Here is an 18004-nt window from a genome sequence, read left to right as displayed (position 1 = left end):
GACTCCTATCTTTACAATGATAGGAGTCATGTTGATGGGGGATGGGCGTCGAAAAAAAATGGCGCAAGTCGGGTTACGACGATTTTTTCGACGTAACCTGACTTGCCCCATTTTAAGACGCCCATACGCCATTTTCCCCCTACGCCGGCGCTGTCTGGTGTACGTGGTTTTTTTCCACGCAAACCAGGCAGCGCCGGTCTGCTTGCGCCGGCTAACGCCATTTCATAAATACGGCGCCCGCATGGCGCTTCAGAATGGCGTTAGACGGCGCTAAATTTTTTGACGCTAAACTGCGTTAGCGCAGTTTAGCGTCAAAAAGTATAAATATGGGCCAGAGTTTTTTAGGGTTTGAAGAATGACATACTTAGAGTGAGATACCGGTCCCAGGATGCTTGTTTCCGGTCCAGGGAGGACCTGGCCTGACAGTTCAGGCTGGACTGTTTCCATGGGGAACGGGGTCAAGACTGATTTGCATATCGGTGGGCCCAAACTGGGGTGGCACGATGAGCAAACAAATTGATATATTAAACCCAGATCTGTGACTGGGGGTGAATGTTTGATTGGTTCCGCATTCCGTCCATCATTTGTGTTTGTTTGCTTTTGTTACCATACCTGCGTTGGGTACACCCAGACATGGGTCCCGGGCTCACTATGCCACTGGATTCAAGCTAGCCTGGCTGATGGAGGGTGATATGTGAGACCGGTCCCAGGATGCTTGTTTCCGGTCCAGGGAGGACCTGGCCTGGCAATTTGGGCTGGACTGTTCCCATGGGGAACAGGGTCAAGACTGATTTGCATATGGCTGGACCCCAACTGGAGTGGCATGATAAGCAAAAGAATTGATGGATTAAACCCAGATCTGTGTCTGGGGGTGAATGTTTGATTGGTTCCGCATTCCGTCCATCATTTGTGTTTGTTTACTTTCTAAAAGTGGCATTTCTAAAATAGTAATTGTAAATCCAACTTCACCAGTAAGCATGCTTTTTAACTACCATTCCAATTATACCAAACCTGACAATACCACTCCTTTCAGATCAGAAATTACCACTTAAAAGTATATAAGGGAATTTCCAATGCTGGGCTATGAGAGGAGCAAGCTTCACAATAGTGAAAAACGAATTTTAGTGTTTTTCACTACCAGGACATGTAAAACTTACAAGTACATGTCCTGCCTTTTACTTACTTATGGGCTACCTAGGGCCTACCCTAGGGGTGACGTATATATAATAAAAAAAGGAGTTTGAGGTTTTGCAAGTAGTTTAAAATACCAAGACAAAGTAGCACTGAAATGGCACACCCAGACCTTGCAATGGAAGCCCTGAGACACGGTCAAGGGGCTACTTATGGGTGGCACAATCAGTGCTGCACGCCCACTAGTAGCATTTAATTTACAGGCCCTGGGCACAAGTAGTGCACTTTACAAGTATATTAAATATGACAACTGGGTATGAGCCAACGTTACCATGTACTAGGGAGAGAACACATACACTGTAGCATTAGTTAGCAGTGGTGAAGTGCTCAGTTCTAAAGCCAGAAAAAAACAAATTCAGAAAAAGAGGAGGAAGGCAAAAAGTTTGGGGTGACCTTTCAAAAGGGCCATTTTCCAACATATATGTATATATATATATATATATATATATATATATATATATATATTCACTGAAAAAAAACCAAAAGTTACAGGGACGTTATAGTTAAGCTCACATTTTAAACGTACAAAACCATAGAAATTCACCTGTTATAGTTATAGTTATTCCAAGTAACTATAACATGTGCCTTAAGGTAACTATAACTTGCGTCCCCACCATGCACAGTTTTTTTGTAAAACATTTTACTGCAAACATTGCGCTGATATTCTCAGTGATGTTATCAAAGATGTCATCAGTGCTGTAGAGTGTGGGGGGATTAGCAGTGCATGGCTAGAGTGAAAATCATAGTAACCTTAGGGCATGGGTTATAGTTAATAGAGGTAACACTAACTAACCCCGGGATGGCAGTATCTGGGGCTGTGGGGGGGAGGCTGAGTGGCCCCCGCATTAATTTTGAGCAAAGCCCCGGGGAGGTGGTGGTCCCCAGAACTGTGGGTGGGAGGGGTGAGGGGAGTTATAGGCGCCCCCCCCCCCTGCATATATAAATCAATGCCCCCGGGACATGGCACTGAAAACAAACACGAGAGCCTGCATTTGTTTTTTTTTAAAAATATGCGCCGGATCAACCGCGATTCGCGGCAAAAACTAAAAAAACATACTTTTTTTGCTTGGGGGGGGGTTTCCCTCTGGGACCACAGCACCCAACCTAAGGGGTCAGGGTGACTCTAACTTTTGTAGTGGGACTCAGCTGAAGTTTAGTCTCAAGATGGCGAGCAACACTTCCTGGGTTGAAGTATTGGCAGCCAATAAGAACTGTGCATTTCCCTGCACGAGCTTGTCATTGTTCCAAGTACATTGCGAAGGATCCATATCCCTAAATATACCAATGTATTTTCCCTTTTATATCTTAAAAACTACTACACACTGAAAGCTAGCTTTCTGCCAAATTTGGTGTAATTCTGTCCAGTGGTTCAGGTTGTAGTTGTGTCTAAAGTTCCTATGGATTTAACATGGGAAACGCAACTTTTTTAAACCCCCCTTTTTCTCAGCCCCCGCTTGACTGATCACCCTGACACTTTCTGTGCACAACAGGAATCACTGTGAGACTTTTTTGGGGGAAATTTTGTGAAGATTCAACAAATGGTGCCAAAGATATAGGCAATTCAAAAAATGCTTTTTCTAAGGTTCTAACCATAACTGCTAAGTGGCAGTCATATATATATATATATATATATATATATATATATATATGCATATATATAAAAAAAAGTGGCCTGGTGAAACCTAGTGGCTATATGTTACCTTGTGGCCTATAACTACCTAGTGGCGACCACCACTAGGTTATATATATATATATATATATATATATATATATATATATATATATATATATATATATATATTAATATATATAATATATATAACCTAGTGCCGGTTGCCATTAGGTAATTATAGTTAGGACCTAGTTTCTATATCAAAAATGTTTTTAGTTTCCTATACCTTTGGCGTCACTTGACGAAGCTTCACAAATATTTCCAGAAAAGTTTGTCAGTCATGTCAGCTCCAGCCTGTAAATTTTAAGGGTGATCCGTCCAAAGGGGGCCAAGAAAACAGGGGGTCCCAAAACACTTTTTCCCCTTTCATTTTTCCATCAGCGATAGCACCGAAACTACTGGACGAAATTATACCAAATTTAGCATAAAGGTAGGTCCGGGTCTGGAAAGCGACCTTTTTTTTGTTTGGGTGTAAATTTGTTCAGTAGCTTTTGAAAAATGAAGTGGAAAGTAAATTTGTATATATAGGGACGCCAAGGATTCAGGACCCCTCCTGATCTCATACTGAGATCTGATTGGCTGTCAGCACTCCAACCAGGAAGTGTTGGCAGCCATCTTGGGAATCGGCAGCCGAGTCCCAGAAAAAAATGTAAAAAAAGAAAAGGGGCCAGGATATAAACACTCTGACCCCTTAGCTCTGGTGCTGGGGCTCCAAAGGGACCTCCCCAGGGCTAAAAAACAATTTTTTTCACATTTTCATCCTGATTTGTGGCAGATCTATTGAAAATTTAAAAAGAAAATGAAGCACGGGCTTCCGCAATTTGTCTTTTGGAACCCCTCGGGTGGGCCAAATCCCTGGGGCATTGATTCAATGTAATGGGAGGGCTGCTCGGCCCCCTGCTCCCCAAGGACCATCGGCCTTACTCACAGCCCCATGGACAGCCATCTCCCCGGGGCTTTAATTAATTAACAAGTGGGGTGGCATACAGCCCCCGGCTGCCCCAGGGACCATTACCTCCCCGGGGCTTTATCAATTAAATTGGGGTGAAGCGCCCACACCGGGGACCACCACCTCCCCGGGGCATGATTATTATTGAGTGCGGAGGCTTGCGCGGCCCCCCCTGCAGCCCCGGGGACTACCACCTCCTCAGGGCACTGATCTCATTGTGTGTGGGGGGCCACCTGAAAAAAATAGAAAGGGAATCCATTTCGGACCCCTTGCAGCCCCGGGAGCCACCACCTCCCCTAGGCTGCCTCCCTGAAGGAGCCATTGATGGCCCTGGTGACTGCCATGCAGGTATGCGTGCAGGGAATAGAGATGAAAGCTTTGCTTCAGCGAACACAGAGCTGCTACTTAAAGCAGCTACTTGCTTGCTGAAGCAATGGGATTGCAAGAGAGGCAGTGGTCCCTGATAACCCGTAAAAGGGGACATCATAAAATAAATTTTAAAAAAACATGTAGGGGCTGTGGGCTTCTTCGCGGACCCAGATAACCCATAAAAGGCTAAATAAAAAATTTGAAGAAAAAAAAAAGAACAGCTCAAGTGTGAAGGTCACAGACCTTCACACTAAGCATTGAGGGTTCGTGTCCAGCCCTCCTTTATCTTTTTTTTAAGTTAAAAAGTTTAAGGGTCATATGAAAGGTGATCTTAGTTTTTTAAAATGAGAAATCCATTTTTGTTTTTAAATTCTGTAGAAACGTTTCATGCTGAGTAATCATACATCAAAGCCTAAACAAGTCTCTATCTCACTCTCTCTCTCTTTCTCTTTTTCAGTCTCTTTCTTCCACTCACACCCACACACACTCAGACACGCATGCACCTACTCACAGACCCACTCAGAAACTCATGCACCCACTCAGAGACCCACTCAGACCCTCGTGCACCCAGTCACAGCGCCAGTCACACCTTCATGCACCCACTCACAGACCCACTCATACAGTTATACACCCACTCACTGACCCACTCAGACTCTATCACACCCACTCAAAGACCCACTGACACTGTCATGCACCCAATCACAGACCCACGCACACATGGACGTACCCACTAAAACACTGATGTATGCACGCTCACACCCAGACAGACACTCTCACAGTCACTCTCACCCTCAGATACATCCTCTCACACCTATTCTGACACCCAGAGATGCTGCGGCCAACTTCTGCCATGCACAGCTAAAGGACTGTGCATAGCATGGGGTTGGGTGGTTAGGGGGGTTTGGCCGCAGAGTCTGGCTGCAGGCCAGGTATTGCGGGCAAGTTCCGCTGCACACAGGCTAAGGCTATGTGCTGTGCAAGGTTGGGTGCTTACAGGGGGTCGGCCTCCGGGCCTGGCTGCCTGCGTTATAGTTACTTTAACAGCTGAATTTATATGGTTTAGTGCGTGTGAAATCTGAACCTAACTACAGTGTCCCTGTAACCTTTGGCTTTGTGAGAAATTATTAAGGTCTTTTTTAAATTCTGTTTCCTAACTACTACGTCCCTGTAACCTTTGTTTCTTTCAGTGAATTTCTAGGGATTTTTTTAACTTTAAGAAAAATGTCCATTGCATGGTGTTGGGGGGGAGATGGACACAGGGCCTGGCCTGGCGTTGTGCTGGCTCCACTCATGCTTGTTGCTCATGGCCCTCTCCTCCTTGCATCCATTGTCCAAGTCCATGCCCCCTGCTTCCTCATTACAGCCCTGCTTGTTCTGCCACTGCCCTTCCCACCTGCCCTGAACAGTTAGCTTGCTGCTCCATCCACCTCCTCCCTACCCTCTGCTGTCCAAGTCCATGCACCAGCCCTCTCCCTCCTATACTGCATGGTCTGATGTGCTGCCATTGCCTTCCATTTAGTTTGACGTCCTGCCCTCCATTGCTTACGTCTATACCCCATTATTGCCCTCCTGCATTGCCTCTGTGCTTAGCATGCTGCCCCTGCCTGCCTTCCCCCGCCCTCCGATGTCTGTGTGCTTGCTCCTGCTCCCTCCTTTCTACCCACCATGTTCCATGGACCTTATACTGTCCCTGCTATCTACTATGAGTGTTCTGTTGTGATTCCATTGCCACTCCCAACTGCCCAGCATGATCAGATGACCTGTCCCTGTCACCTCCACACTGCATGCCTGAGTTCCACCACCCCTATTGCCTCCCTCCTGTCCTGCATAGTCCATTTTGCTGCTAGTCCCTTCTGCCCTCCAAGACCTCTGTTCTGCTGCAACAGCTCCTCCTGCCTACCCCACGTGGTCTGTTGTGAAGGTCCTTCCCCTGCCCTCTCTTGTCTGTGTCTAGCGCCTTGAGACCCGCACGGGTGAGTAGCGCGCTTTATAAATGCTAATGATTTGATTTGATTTGATTTGTGTCTAGCCCCCACCCATCCCTTCTGACCTCTATAGTCCTTTGTGAATGCCCCTGCCCCCTACCTCTTGCATACCATGGTTGCTGTACTGCCACTAACCTTCCCACTTGCCGTGCATGACCTTCTGTGCTGCCACAGACCCTCCCTTCTGCCCTGTCTGGTCAGCTTGTTGACCCTGATCCCCTCCCACCTTCCCTCTGTTTCCGTGTGTATGCCATTATAGTCTCACTGTTGCCCTCCATGGTGTGTTGTGCTTCCTGTGCCCATCCCACCTGCCCTCCATGGTCAGCTTGCTGCTCCAGCCCTGCCCTCCTGCCCCCTGTTTTCTATGTGCAGGCCCCTATTCTCTCCCTCCTGCATTGTCTGGTCTGTTGTCATGCCCCTGCCTCCCCTTCATGGTCTTTTATGTTGAAACTGTGCCTCCTGTCTGTCAGGTATGGTCAGCTTGCTGCCCTTATCTCTTTACCCTCTGCTCTCGTTTGTCCATGTGCATGGCCCTGTGAGTTATTTAAAGTAATCACAACTCACGCCCTAAGGTAATTATACCTCGCGCCCACGCAATGCACGTTTTTTTCTTTAATAATTTGGAGTAATTTGGGGTAATTAGCAGTGATGTCACTGACCATGTCACGAGTGATGTAATATGTGAGGTCATAAGCATTGCATTGCGGGGCATAAGTTATAGTTAGCACAAGCAAGCATTACTGCTGAATTTCAATGGTTTTGTGCTTGTGAAATCTCAGCCTAACTATAGCATCCCTGTAACCTTTATTTTTTCCAGTGAATTTGAATGTTTTTTAATTACGTTTACTAACTATTACATCCCTGTAACCTTTGGTTCTTTAAGTGAATTTCTATGTTTTCTTAAATTTTATTTCTTTAGTGTAATCTTTCAGAGTGGGTGGATGAGTGGCTGTATGGGTCTGTGAATGGGTGTGTGAGTGGTTTTGTACAGTGGGTGGATTAAGCTGGCAGGGCCTCCTGCTAGCTCTCAGCAATCCTGCTGTGTAGTAATTACTGGTGGTAACAGGAGAGGTTCTTCAATCAATCAATCAGTAATTTGTTAAGCGCGATACTCACCCTGCAGGGTCTCAAGGCGCTGAGAGGGTGGAGGAGGTACTACTGTTCGAAGAGCCAGGTCTTGAGGAGCTTCCTGAAGGTCATGAGGTCCTGGGTCAGACGTAGGTTGACGGGGAGGGAGTTCCAGGTTAGGAGGTGGGAGAAGGATCTGCCGCTGGAAGTGGTGCGGTCGAAGCGTGGGACGGTTGCGAGGGCGAGGTTGGAGGAGCAGAGCTGGCGTGTCGGGATGTGGAAGTTGAGACGCTCGTTGAGGTAGGCAGGTCCGGCGTTTTGGAGAGCTCTGTGAGCGTGGATCAGGAGTTTGAAGACGATCCTTTTGTTGACGGGGAGCCAGTGGAGGTCTCTGAGGTGGGCTGAGATGTGTTCGTGGCGAGGGAGGTTGAGGATGAGTCGAGCTGAGGGGTTCTGGATGCGCTGGAGTTTCTTCTGGAGCTTGGCCATTGTTCCCGCGTAGAGGGCGTTGCCGTAGTCCAGTTTGCTGCTGACAAGGGCGTGGGTGACCGTTTTTCTGGTTTCCACAGGGATCCATCTGAAAGTCTTGCAGAGCATGCGGAGGGTGTTGAAGCATGAGGATGAGATGGTGTTGACTTGCTGAGTCATAGAGAGTGAAGAGTCCAGTATAAAGACGAGGTTGCGTGTGTGGGTGGTGGGCGTTGGGGCCAACCCCAGAGTGGCAGGCTACCAGGAGTCATCCCAAGCTGGACGCATGTTTGCAGAGTGGTGGAGAAAGGGGCGGGCCTATGAAGAGCTCTCAGCAAGACTGCAGTGTGGTGCTTACTGGTGGTAACAGGAGGGGTTCTTGGTCCCCAACAACATTCAGCAGTGAAGAGGATTTCATCCCAAACAGTTGTGTGAGAAGTCCTGTTTGCAGAGTAGTGGAGAACAGGGCAGGGCCTCTGGCAAGCTCTCAGCAATACCACTGTATGGGACTCACCTGAGGTAACAGGAGGGGTTCTTGGCACCCAACGACTGACACGCAGCCAAGGGGTCTTCATTCCCTCAACTAGTAGTGTGCCAGGAGGTGCGATTGCAGACTTGTTGAGAAAGGGGCAGGGCCTCCGAAGAGCTCTCAGCAATCCAGCTGTGTGGGACTTACTGGTGGTAACAGGAGGGGTTCTTGTCTCCCAACGATCCTCAACATTCAAGGGACCTTCCTCCCCCAACCAGTAGTGTGCCAGGAGGTGCAACTGGAGAGTGGTTGAGAAAGGGGGCAGGGCTTCCAATGAGCTCCCATCAATACCGCTGTGTGGGACTTACTGGTGGTAACAAGAGGGGGTCTTAGCCCCCCCACGACCATCAGCAGCCAAAGGGATTTCACCCCCCAATCAGTAGTGCACCAGTACGCACATCTGCAGTGTGGTGGATAAAGGGGATGGGGCCGCTGATGAGCTCCCAGCAATACCGCTGTGTGGGACATACTGGTGGTAACAGGAGGGGTTCTTGGCCCCCAACAACCCTCAGCAGCCAAGGGGGCTTCACCCCCTAATGAGTAGTGTGCCAGGAGGTGCGTTTGCAGAGTGGTAGAGAAAGGGGACAGGGCCTCCGATGAGCTCTTAGTAATACCCCAGTGTGGGACTTCATGGTGGTAAGAGGAGGGGTTCTTGGCCCCCAGCTACCCTCATCAGCCAAGGGGATTTCGTCCCCCAACGAGAAGTGCGCCAGGAGGCACGTTTGCAAAGTTGTGGAGGAAGGGGGCGGGGCCTCCGACAAGCTCTCAGCAATACCGCTGTGTAGGACTTACTAGTGGTCACAGGGGGAGTTTTTGGCACCCAACGACCCTCAGCAGCCAAGGGGACTTCAACCCCAATGAGCAGTGCGTCAGGAGGCGCGTTTGCACAGTGGTGGAGAAAGGGGGCAGGGCCTCCAACAAACTCTCAGCAATACCGCTGTATGGGACTTACTGGTGGTAACAAGAGGGGTTCTTGGCCTCCAGTGACCCTCAGCAGCTAAGGGGACTTCATCTCCCAACGAGTCATGATCCAGGAGGCACGTTTGCAGGAGTGAGGTTGGGCGGAAGGAGTTTGACAAGCTCTCAGCAATACCACTGTGTGCAGCCAAAGGTGGTAACAGGAGCGTTTCTCAGCCCCCAAAGTCCCTGAGCAGCCAAGGAGATTTTGTCCCCCAACGAGTAGAGCGCCAGGAGGTGGGTTTGCAGAGTGGTGGAGAAAGAGGGCAGAGCCTCCAACGATCTCTCAGTTAGGCATGTAATCTATTCCCCTTTTTCCAGGGGGACCCCAGGACCAAGACTAGGGGGTTAGGGTAGTCGTGCCCTGCCCCCTTTTCTTTTTTACCATTTATTTTTGGGACTCAGCTTCAGCAGTTATAGTTAGAGTTATTTCAAGTAACTTTATCTCGCACCCTCTTATCAAAGATGTCAAGAGTGCTGTAATTTGTAGGTAATTAGCAGTGCATGGTGAGGGCGCAAGTTAATGTTACCTTAAGGCGCAAGTTCTAGTTACATGCAATAACTCTAACTATAACTGTTGAATTTCTCTGGTTTTGTGCTGGTAAATTCAGAACATAAATATAACGTCCATGAAACCTTTGTTTTTTCAAGTGAATTTCTAAGGTTTTTTAAATTCTATTTCCTAACTATAAAGTCCCTGTAACCGTTCCTTTATTAAGTGAATTTCTATGTTTTTTTAATGTGAAGTAATTTTAATTGCTATGCGTTAAATCAACCACCACTGCACACGGCCTTTGGCCATGCACAGTAGAAATTAACTGCAGAGCCTGGCCTGAGACCAAGCCCCTATAACTACCCAGCACAACGCCACACATGGCCTTTGGCTCTGCACGGCACGGTTTGACCACGGGACCTGGCCTGTGGCCAACCCCTATAACCACCCAACCCTGTGCCGCATATGGCCTTTGGCCGTGAACAGCAGAGATTGGCTGCAGGGCCTTGCCTGTAGCCAGGCCCTGTGGCCAAGCCCCTATAACCACCAAACCCTGTGCCAAGCATGGCTTTCAGAGAGAGTGAGAGGGAGAGAAGCATAGAGTTTTTTAGGGTTTGAAGAATGACATACTTAGAGAGAGATCTTTTTGGACAAATTGAAAAGAAAAATTTATTTGTCAGTTAAAAACAGTGAGATCACCTTTCAGTACATACCGGCCCCAGGATGCTTGTTTCCGGTCCAGGGAGGACCTCGCCTGGCAGTTGAGGCTGGACTATTCCCATGGGGAACAGGGTCAAGACTGATTTGCATATAGGTGGGCCAAACCGGGGTGGCATGATGAGCAAACAATTGATAGATTAAACCCAGATTTGTGACTGGGGGTGAATGTTTGATTGGTTCAGCATTCCGTCCATCATTTGGGTTTCTTTGGTTTTATTGCCATAAGTGCGCTGGGTATACCCAGATGTGGGGCCCGGGCTCACTATGCCACTGGATTCAAGCTAGCCTGGCTGATGAAAGGTGATACCCTGAAACCGGTCCCAGGATGCTTGTTTCCGGTCCAGGGAGGACCTGGCCTGGCAGTTCAGGCTGGACTGTTTCCATGGGGAACAGGATCAAGACTGATTTGCATATCAGTGGGCCCAAACTCGGGTGGCATGATGAGCAAAAGAATTGATATATTAAACCCAGATCTGTGACTGGGGGTGAATGTTTGATTGGTTCCGCATTCAGTCCATCATTTGTGTTTGTTTGCTTTTGTCACCATACGTGCGCTGGTTATACCCAGACATGGGTCCCGGGCTCATTATGCCACTGGATTCAAGCTAGCCTGGCTGATGGAGAGTGATATGTGAGTCCGGTCCCAGGATGCTTGTTTCCGGTCCAGGGAGGACCGGGCCTGGCAGTTTGGGCTGGACTGTTCCCATGGGGAACAGGGTCAAGACGGATTTGCATATGGCTGGGCCCAAACTGGGGTGGCATGATAAGCAAAAGAATTGATGGATTAAACCCGGATCTGTGTCTGGGGGTGAATGTTTGATTCGTTCCGCATTCCGTCCATCATTTGTGTTTGTTTACTTTCTAAAAGTGGCATTTCTAAAATAGTAATTGTAAATCCAACTTCACCAGTAAGCATGCTTTTTCACTACCATTCCAATTATACCAAACCTGACAATGCCACTCCTTTCAGATCAGAAATTACCACTTAAAAGTATATAAGGGAATTTCCAATGATGGCCTATGAGAGGAGCAAGCTTCACAATAGTAAAAAACGAATTTGAGTGTTTTTCACTACCAGGACATGTAAAACTTACAAGTACATGTCCTGCCTTTTATTTACTTAGCACCCTGCTCTTATGGGCTACCTAGGGCCTACCCTAGCAGTGACGTATATATAATAAAAAGGGAGTTTGAGGTTTTGCAAGTAGTTTCAAATATCAAGACAAAGTAGCACTGAAATGGCACACCCAGGCCTTGCAATGGAAGTCCTGAGACATGGTCAAGGGGCTACTTATAGGTGGCACAATCAGTGGTGCACGCCCACTAGTAGCATTTAATTTACAGGCCCTGGGCACAAGTAGTGCACTTTACAAGTATATTAAATATGACAATTGGGTATGAGCCAGTGTTACCATGTACTAGGGAGAGAACACATACACTGTAGCATTAGTTAGCAGTGGTGAAGTGCTCAGTTCTAAAGCCAGAAAAAAACATATTCAGAAAAAGAGGAGGAAGGCAAAAGGTTTCGGGTGACCTTTCAAAAGGGCCATTTTCCAACATATATATATATATATATATATATATATATATATATATATTCACTGAAAAAAAAACAAAAGTTACAGGGACGTTATAGTTAAGCTCACATTTTAAACATACAAACCAATAGAAATTCACCTGTTATAGTTATAGTTATTCCAAGTAACTATAACATGTGCCTTAAGGTAACTATAACTTGCGTCCCCACCATGCACAGTTTTTTCTCAAAACATTTTACTGCAAACATTGTGCTGATATTATCAGTGATGTTATCAAAGATGTCATCAGTGCTGTAGTGTGTGGGGGTGATTAGCAGTGCATGGCTAGGGTGAAAATCATAGTACCCTTAGGGCATGGGTTATAGTTAATAGAGATAACACTAACTAACCCCGGGGTGGCAGTCTCTGGGGCTGAGGAGGGGGGCTGAGTGGCCCCCCGCATTAACTTTGAGCAAAGCCCCGGGGAGGTGGTGGTCCCCGGAACTGTGGGTAGGAGGGGTGAGGGGAGTTATAGGCGCCCCCCCCTGCATATATAAATCAATGCCCCGGGACATGGCACTGAAAACAAACACAAGAGCCTGCATTTGTTTGTTTCTTTAAATGTCTGCCGGATCAACCGCGATTCGTGGCAAAAACTAAAAAAACATACCTTTTAGCTTGGGGGGTTTCCCTCTGGGACCACAGCACCCAACCTAAGGGGTCAGGGTGACTCTACCTTTTGTAGTGGGACTGAGCTGAAGTTTAGTCTCAAGATGGCGAGCAACACTTCCTGGGTTGAAGTATTGGCAGCCATTCAGAACTGTGCATTTCCCTGCATGAGCTTGTCATTGTTCCAAATACATTGCGAAGGATCCATATCCCTAAATATACAAATTTATTTTCCCTTTTATATCTCAATAACTACTGCCCACTGAAAGCTAGCTTTCTGCCAAATTTGGTGTAATTATGTCCAGTGGTTCATTTTGTAGTTGTGTTTAAAGGTCCTATGGATTTAAAATGGGAAACGCAACTTTTTTGAACCCCCCTTTTTCTCAGCCCCCGCTTGACTGATCACCCTGAAACTTTCTGTGCACAACAGGAATCACCGTGAGACTTTTTTGGGGAAAATGTTGTGAAGATTCAACAAATGGTGCCAAAGATATAGGCAATTCAAAAAATGCTTTTTCTATGGTTCTAACCATAACTGCTTAGTGGCAGTCATATATTTATATCTATATATATATAGGTATATATATATATATATAGAGATATATATAACCAGCAAAAACACGACGCCTACTCCTCCTGGATGTTGGATAAGTAGACAGCGTCCAGAAGCTCCTTTTAATTGGCAAGTGTAATATTTTATTTGTGATAATGGCAGAAAAACTCAACGCGTTTCGGAACTCCTGCTCCATGTTCACGAGTTTAACAATCTTAACTTTTTGTAGTAGTCCTTTTTCTACTACTTCCATAACAAACCCCTACATAACAATAGTAAAAGGACTACATTTCCAAACCAAATACACTCATCAATAAAATCTGTCGCCATCTTGAAACATTGTGCTTAAGACTTGTTTTTCACTACTCAATGGATTCACTCAAAGATTATTCATCTACTCTCATGGAATCCTAGTGAAAATAAGGAAATACACATGTAAATAAACACCTTTGCAGACTTTCCACAGAAATTTTATATATAAATGAAATTCAAAATATACTACTTTTAAAGTACATAAAAAAGACACCGTTTTCTATTTCCTAACTACTACGTCCCTTTAACCTTTGTTTCTTTCAGTGAATTTCTAGGGATTTTTTAACTTTAAGTAAAATGTCCATTGCATGGTGGCGGGTGGAGATGGACACAGGGCCTGGCCTGGCGTTGTGCTGTCTCCACTCATGCTTGTTGCTCATGGCCCTCTCCTCCTTGCATCCATTGTCCAAGTCCATGCCCCCTGCTTCCTCATTATAGCCCTGCTTGTTCTGCCACTGCCCTTCCCACCTGCCCTGAACAGTTAGCTTGCTGCTCCATCCACCTCCTCCCAACCCTCTGCTGTCCAAGTCCATGCACCAGCCCTCTCCCTCCTATACTGCATGGTCTGATGTGCTGCCATTGCCTTCCATTTAGTTTGACGTCCTGCCCTCCATTGCTTACGTCTATACCCCATTATTGCCCTCCTGCTTAGCCTCTGTGCTTAGCCTGCTGCCCCTACCTGCCTTCCCCCGCCCTCCGATGTCTGTGTGCTTGCTCCTGCTCCCTCCTTTCTACCCACCATGTTCCATGGACTTTATGCTGTCGCTGCTATCTACTATGAGTGTTCTGTTGTGATTCCATTGCCACTCCAAACTGCCTAGCATGATCAGATGACCTGTCCCTGCCACCTCCACACTGCATGCCTGAGTTCCACCACCCCTATTGCCTCCCTCCTGTGGTGCATGGTCCATTTTGCTGTTAGTCCCTTCTTACCTCCATGCTCTGTTCGGCCGCAACAGCTCCTCCTGCCTACCCCACGTGGTCTGTTGTGAAGGTCCTTCCCCTGCCCTCTCTTGTCTGTGTCCAGCCCCCACCCATCTCTTCTGACCTCTATGATCCTTTGTGCATGCCCCTGCCCCCTACCTCTTGCATACCATGGCTGCTGTACTGCCACTAACCTTCCCACTTGCCGTGCATGACCTTCTGTGCTGCCACAGACCCTCCCATCTGCCCTGTCTGGTCAGCTTGTTGACCCTGATCCCCTCCCACCTTCCCTCTGTTTCCGTGTGTATGCCATTATAGTCTCACTGTTGCCCTCCATGGTGTGTTGTGCTTCCAGTGCCCATCCCACCTGCCCTCCATGGTCAGCTTGCTTCTCCAGCCCTGCCCTCCTGCCCCCTGCTTTCTATGTGCAGGCCCCTATTCCCTCCCTCCTGCATTGCCTGGTCTGTTGTCATGCCCCTGCCTCCCCTTCATGGTCTTTTATGTTGAAACTGTGCCTCCTGTCTGTCAGGTATGGTCAGCTTGCTGCCCTTATCTCTTTCCCCTCTGCTCTTGGTTGTCCATGTGCATGGCCCTGTGCCCTTCCAATTTATTTTCATGGTCCGTTATGCTGCACAGCTATCTCACTTGCCTTGTATGGTGTACTGTGGTGCTGCAGCCCCGGACGCCTACCTGTAAGGTCAGTTTGGATCCCATTACCCATCTCCTTCCTGGCCTCTGTTATCCAAGTCCATATCCCAGCCCCATTCCACCTGCCCTCAGTGATCCAATGTACCATACTTGTCAACATTTTGAACTTGGTAAGAGGGAGATTTTGAAAAACTAATTTTGAAAAAAAAAAAGAAAATTTTAGGCAAGCGGCACATAAAAAAAGCCATTTTAGGCTTAAAAACATCAGGAGCTTGCTGTCTAAATCAGGTCTTTTGGCAAGTATGGCTGTACTGCCACTGCCTCTTCCTTCTGCCCTCAATGGTCTGTTAAATTGCCACAGCTTCTCTTGCCTGTACTGCATAGTTGGTGTGCTGGCGCTGCTCCCTTTCCCTTGCCCTCCATGGGACATTGTGCTGCCACTGCCCCTCCCGCCTACCCAGCGTGATCAACTTGTTGCCTCTGCACCCTCATCTCTACCCTCAATTATCTGAGTCCGTGCCCCTGACATCTGCCTCCCCACAGTATTCTAATAAAAAGCTAGACCTCCAATATTCTATATTTATTACAAAAATGTGGCACCCTAACAGCATCTGGATGTAATCAAAACTGTAATACCTAAAGCATTTCCTTTAGAAATTATAAAAACAAGAGGGTCTTATTATCATAGAAATTATGGTTAGTGCTCTAAAAAAACTAAAATGAGGACATATTTTCTTCGTTCTCAAATAGTGACAAAGCATTTTTAAATTATTTACTATCTTGATGTTTCTTCATCAAGTTGATCACTTGATTACATGTTACATTTAGGGTAGAGAATGTGGGGTTATCGCCAGAACTGCAGACTTTGCAAGTGGGGAACCAGGTGCGTGACATCCTGCGATTCTGGGCAGATCACTTAATCTTCCCATACCTATTGCCCAAAAGTAATATGGCCTTGTGTAGTATAACTGATGCTCATGTAAAGCACTCCAATACCTCTGGGTCAAGTCTGTGCTATATAAAACTGCAAAAAAAAACATTAAGGCCCTTATTTATACTTTTTGGTGCAAAACTGCACAAATGCAGTTTTGCACCAAAAAGTTTCGCACCGACTTGCACCATTTTTGTGCACCAGCCAGGCACCATATTTATGGAATCATGCAAGCCAGTGCATAGGGTAGGTAGGCTAGCGTAAAAAAAAATGACGTTAATCGGGTGGGGCTGGCGGTATGGAAGAAGGGAGTTTTGCACCAAAAAATGACGTTAGGCAAGGTAGAGTTAAAAAAAATGACTCTAACCTGCCTAGAGTCATTTTCTGATGCAAAACCATCCATACCACATGACTCCTATCTTAGAAAAGACAAGAATCATGCCCACCACCCCAATGACCAGGGTCTCCTGTGCATGGCCACTGCACCCAGTGCCATGTAGGAGGGCCCATTTCAGGGACCCAAATGGCACTTTAAAAAAACAAATCTTACCTGTACTTACTTATACTTACCTGGGATGGGGTCCCCCATCCTCCGCTGTCCCTCTGGTGTGGGTGGGGGTGTCCCTGGGGCCTGGAGATGGCACCTGTGGGCTTATTCCATGGTGTTCCACATGGAACTAGGCCCACAGGTCCCCTAACACCTGCCCTGACCCAGGCATTAAAAAATGGTGCAAAGCAAGCTTTGCTCTATTTTTTGCCCCCTTCTCCCTCCCGTGCCTGATTTTAGCACAGAGGATAAATATGGCGCTAAGGCCATAGAGTCAATTTTTGCACGGGAATGCCTACTGTTCATCTCATTGACGCAAAGTAGGTTTCCACGTCCAAAAAATGACTTTAATTCCGTACGTTTGGCACTAGACGGGTCTAGCGCCAAAGTATAAATATGGAGTTAGTTTTGCATCGAACCTGCGTCAAAAAAATGACGCAAATTCAGTGCAAAACAAGTATAAATATGCCCCTAAGTGTTTTCCACATTTCTGTGATTGGGATATACATGGGATACATTTAGGCGATATTTGTGCTACATTTGGGCTCTTTTTTCTCTAGCAACCATCTTGAGAGACTTATTTGTTATGAAGCTGCCTAATCTCCTCATTTACTGCAGTCTCCTCAGTAGAAAATGCTTTTAATTTTCCACTTCGATTTCATGAAGATGGCAGTCAGATGTGCCACTCTTTTGGCATAAATTCAGAATGTTAGAACACTGGAGCAAACTGATACAGAGAGTACATAATATTAGGAATTATGAGATTGCAGGTTAAGATTGCGATGCATTAGGACTGCTGTGTGTAAGAATGCAACATCTGTAAGAGAAGCAGTCCATAATGAAACTACCACACACCTACATTCCCCTGCAACAGATGTGCAAAGCACTGAGATAAAATTCAGTGTACCCTGGACAACGTGATCCTCCTGCATGTTCTGACAGAGGACTGAGTAAGATACTGATTTGGAGTCTGCATAATGTGGCATTAGGCTGGGCAGCTTCACCTGAAGCCCTATAGCTTATTAGCAAAGTGAAGTTAAAATCAGACTGTAAAATACATTTGACAATTTTTAAAGACTTTTCAAAGAGTTGAATCCCTCTCCTCATCAAATCTACCTTAATATAGGTTGGTGGGATTATTCCTTTACTGCAATCCATATTTGGGATGTGCCAAGGGTGAAGTGGGTAGTGCCAGAGATGAAAGTGGAGGGTGCCAGGGGTGATATGTGCAGCATAAACAATTTAGGCCCCTGCACTAATTTTGTTTTAACAAATTAAGCACTGTATATTAATATTTATCAGCAAATATTTACTTTTAATACAATCTTCTATCTCCACTGAACGAGCTAGTGCCGTCATCATGCACTGCTAATTTAGTGAAAGAAAACCACTATTGACTACAGGAACAATTCCACCACGAGATGATGGATGTTTCATAGTTCCTGCAGTCGCCTACTTTAAATGAAAAATATGCATTCACTCGAAAACGTGAAATGGAAAGT

The 18004-nt window shown here is 46.5% G+C and overlaps 1 protein-coding gene across 1 annotated transcript in view; it reads right to left on the bottom strand.

Moving 5' to 3' along the window:
* The window catches only part of SLC2A12 (solute carrier family 2 member 12), a 423646-nt gene that overhangs the window by 26669 nt on the left and 378973 nt on the right, over positions 1-18004 (bottom strand). The window lies entirely within an intron of this gene.

This window comes from Pleurodeles waltl, chromosome 5 (genome assembly GCF_031143425.1).
Source record: "Pleurodeles waltl isolate 20211129_DDA chromosome 5, aPleWal1.hap1.20221129, whole genome shotgun sequence".
Classification (NCBI taxonomy): domain Eukaryota; kingdom Metazoa; phylum Chordata; class Amphibia; order Caudata; family Salamandridae; genus Pleurodeles; species Pleurodeles waltl.
The sequence above is the reverse complement of the archived record's forward strand: the minus strand, read 5'-3'. Positions and strand labels throughout refer to the sequence as shown.